Here is a 4730-nt window from a genome sequence, read left to right on the forward strand (position 1 = left end):
CGCGACCACCAAAATGGCCAAATAATTTCTCTTCTACCATGAGATCCTCACCAGAAAGGTCAATATCAAAGGGATTCTCTTCACCAAACACCGGGAGGAGGAAGTTATTAACCACATCCTCCAAGGTGACTGTTAATTCACCAGTAGAAAAGAAAAAAGTATGAAGGGAAGGGCACCAACGACGTACCAGATGCCGGAGCCCTTTGGCGTCTCTGAAGCCCTCAAGGTTTCTGGAAATAGCCACTGCCTTTAGGATACCGGCGCGTTCCAGACGACCCACAAACTCAGCATCAGACAGTTCTTTGTCTACCCATATAGGCCAGCCCTGAATCTTTCCTGGAACAAAATCAAAGAAAATAGGAATCGCCTCTCGGATTCCTTGTCTGATCTGGAGATCAAAAATCTCTCTAGGGTCAGGAACTTGGGCGGAACCAGCGAAGCCCGCTTGACCAGAAAACATCCAAACGTGAGGGGATGGAGGAGCCTCACCCTGAGATATATGAGGAAAAAATGCGCTGAGAGAATACCAAGGATCCCGTAAAGGGAAGGCCGGACGTTCAGTAACCTCGTGAGAATCACTCGGAGCAGAACCAGAAGAACCTTCACCCTCAGAAGGACTGGGAGTACGCTCTCTCCTCTTTCGAGAAGAAGAAGAAGCCATCGAAACAACATGCGCTCTGAGAAGAAAAAAGATTGAAAGTGCAAAAGGGAAGAAGACCAGAGTAACGGAGAAGAAGAGAAAAAAGAAAAAAAAGAAACACAGAGTGAAAGACTCAGAGAAGCAAAGTGATAAGGTGAAACGGCTACAATAAAGGCGCAAATAGCAGTTGGGGAAAAAACAGTTTATGGAAAGACGCGCCAGTTGCCAAGAAATTTAATTTGAAGTGATCAGCAGTTATTAATGAGGGATAACGGGAAACGAGAAAAGTGGGTAGAGGAGTTTTACCTCAAATACCCAACTGCCACGTCCCGTATAAAGAGGAAGCTGCGAGAGGTAATAATGATAAGGGAATGCAACACGCAAAAAGGAGGCAACTAAAAGCAGCAGAAAAGGGCCGGGATCCCAATTAAAAAGGAAGGAAATCCAGTAGAAGTCAAAGGAAAGGGGGATACCATGAGAGTCCTAGGAAACCTAAATCACTCACGCGTGGGTTTCAGGCAACCCACGAGCTCGGGGGGCTAAATGTTGAGGTCTAAAATAGGTCATAAAGAAATAAGCCCAAAAACAAAAGAACAAGTCAAGCCCAAAAGAAAAATCTTAGGCTAAGCCCAAAAGTAATAGGCACGGATGACCCATGGGAGGCAAAAGGAAGGCCCAGAGGATCCTGAAGCCCAGAAGAGGAAGAATCATCCCAAAAAGAGACCACGGCAAAATAAAAAGAAACAAGGATCCTCAAATCCCTTCAAGCACAAATAAAAAAAGAAAAAAGAGAAGACTGGGACAGATCGGTAGAAAGAAGACAGGAAAAGAAAAGAACAAGAAACGCAAGCGACCTTTCATGGCACAGACAGCAAAAGGGGCCTCGGGAAACCAGGACAGGGAAGAAAGAATGGCAACGAATGACTTTCAAAAATGGCAGAACAGGATTCCGCCCAAATAGGAAAGAAAGGAATACGCCATAAATGAGGATACCGAGAAGGGCATACCTCAGCACGTCCCAAAGAGGATGGCCAACCAGAAGCTTTCGAAGGAATCAGAACCAAGAGAAGGAAAGAGTGAGAAAAAACGGCAAAGGGACTTACCGAGGCAACAGAGACAGAACATGCTCTGTTTGCAAAAGAACAAAACAGGGGAACCCGGGACACCCAGAAAAACTCCATTATAAAAGGAGGGGACGGGTCGTGAAGAAAGCAGCAAGAAAAAAGGAAAGAAAACACACAAAAAAAAGAAGAAACTCTCTAGGAAGAACCATCAGAAAAATCCATCCAGAAAGAAAATACTAAGGGAAGAACGAAATACTTCTTCCCGATATCCTGTAAAGGCCACTATTGCACATACTCGGATTCAACAGGAATCAAACTTTGCAAGTTTTGAAGGCTGAAATAGTCATTCAAGACTGCAATTTTTGAGCTTGATTGGACCTTGTATCACGTCCTAGTGAGCTTTCTGTAATCAAATAGATAACTTGTTAATGAAATACTGCCTCATAACTTCCAGGATCCCCACTGCACCTTTTTCTTTATCGTTTTTTGCTAATCCTGTCTTTGTTCTGAATTTACGTTGCTAACATTTTTGGGCATTCTACGATATCCTTGTTTGTCATTTTTTTTTATATTGTCAGGAGTATTCTCTGTACCTACTTGATTCTTAAACAGCTCGTTAGCTGCGGTGAGTCAAGGCCCGGTCCACCAAATCCCTCTTTTTTTTATTTGGGCCCGGGATCCTTGGGCCTGAGCATCCTAAAAAGGGCACTCTCACAAAGCTGCCATTGTAGGCTACAGGAAGAGAGAGAAGAGGCTACTCATTTGCCTGGGGCTGTCTTTGGTGATAAGTGGGATGCTACTTTGTTTGATACTTCTTCTGGTTGGCTAAATAGGTGGGGGGGGGGAAATGGGTCATTAGGTGGGTAGGTATTAGTGGAAAAATGCCTGAATTTTGTTGTATGTATTAGTGGAAAAATGCCATAATTTGTGTTGGAATTTGTTGGTATGTAGTAGTGGGAAAATGCCTGATTTTTTGGTGTAATTCTCTTTGCAATCCAAGACTTTAGCAATGGAATATGGTCTTTTTAATTAATCTATGATTTGTGTACCAATTTATTACATTGTTGTTAAGTGTTTGTGCCAAAGCAGTTTGTGATATTAACTGTGCATCAACTGTCAATTTTGATATTAACTGTGCAATTTGAGAAAGCATCCTGTTTTAGACAGCAATTTGACACAACAATTTGACATTGCAATTTTGAATGGAAACAGCAATTTGACACAGCAATTTGATACTGCAATTTGACAGCAATTTAGAGAGCAACTAGTTGCAAAAAGAGGCAGCTCTTTATGTATTAAAGGAGCTGGCTGCAAAATATTTAGCATCACTCAAAATGAAGGAGCTGACTGTAACATATTTAGCACACCAGCAGCCTGCATAATTTACCAAACCTGTATAATATACATTTATTCATACATCATTACATCATTACACATTAATTCATACATCATACATCATTACACATTAAACTAGCTATTGCCCAGTACATTAAACTCCAATGCTCACCAAACCTGCATAATCACCAAACTGCCCAGCAAAGCTAAAAACCAGCAAATTTGAGTTTAAGTCTTTTAAAAACCAAAGCTAAAAACCAGCAAATCTGAATAATGGAAGCTGAATCATCTTAACAATGGGAGAATAATTACAAAATATTTAACACCAATGATAGTTTTTGGTGTACCACAATAATTACAAAATATTTAACACCAATGATAGTTTTTGGTGTACCACAATAATTACAAAATATGGGACAAAGTCTACCAAGCACATTCATACAAAAAAGGACTTGGTCAGTCCATAAACATATGCCAATTGTTCTAGCAGTTACATAAACATATGAAGAGTGCTTCAACATATAGCACAAAAAAAAAAAAAAAAGGTCCTGCTTCAGTTTGCTATCTTTTAGCAGATCTCATTGCTGCCATATATCTTGCTGCATTCCCAGTTGCATTCAAGGTTTCAGTAATGACTGCACTTCTCTTCCTCTGTCTTTTTGGTCTTGGATTAGACTGATTATTAGTGGGGGGTGGAGGTGCACTTGTGGTCACATCATCATTAGAGCTTGGTTGTGCCCTATGTACTGTTGGTTGAGCATCCTTGGCTGCCTGCAAGCACAATAACAATTAATAGTTTGCCAACTGAAAAACAAAACAATGAGGATATCTAAGTCAAAGTGCATATTTACCCTCTTAATGGTCCTACTGGCTTGGGATGCACTCCTAGGCAAGGAGGAGTTCCCTCCTACTTCTCCCTTGCAACTCCTCTTGTTATGTCCTAATTTCCCACATAACTTGCATTGTTTTGAGATGCCTAGGCCTCTATTTTTTCTGTGACTTCTAGGTTCATCAGGCTCCAGTGCCCTCTTCTTCTTAGGCTTGCCAGGAGGTCTCCTCTTGATAGGGGGTTGCACAAGTGGCAGTCCACTAGGTCCCCACATATTCTGGCCATTGATGGGCTCTATAATGGGTTCATAGCAATCAATGTAGGTAGTCCTTTTGTAGCAAGCATTGACATACTTTTCAGCATCTTCTCTGTTGAAAAATATATAAGAAATGGCATGGCAACATGGTATGCCAACTATGTCCCACTTCCTACAGCTGCATTGCTTCTCTTCCAAGTCCACAATGAAACTCTCAAGCCCATTCTTCACTTCAAACTTCATACGACCAGCCCAACATGCTATCCACTTGCTGCATGCCAACTTCTCCTTGTACAGCCTCTTCCTTATCTTAGGACACAACTTAGATTCTACCTTCATAATCATTTCTCTGTTTGTTTGAAATCTAGTCATCAGATATAGCCTAATACACTCAAACTGCAAGCACATAGAGAGAAAGGGAGAATTAATCATTCATGAATTACATAGGTCTATGGATCATAATGCACATGAAAGGGAGAATTATGCATACCATGGTGATTATAAGTTTGCTCCTGAACTTAACTATCGTGCTGTTGAAGCTTTCACACATGTTGTTCAAGACTGTGTCACTTTGGCCATCACTTTTGAACATGTACCTAGCCCAGA

Source organism: Quercus lobata, chromosome 8, assembly GCF_001633185.2.
Source record: "Quercus lobata isolate SW786 chromosome 8, ValleyOak3.0 Primary Assembly, whole genome shotgun sequence".
NCBI lineage: Eukaryota > Viridiplantae > Streptophyta > Magnoliopsida > Fagales > Fagaceae > Quercus > Quercus lobata.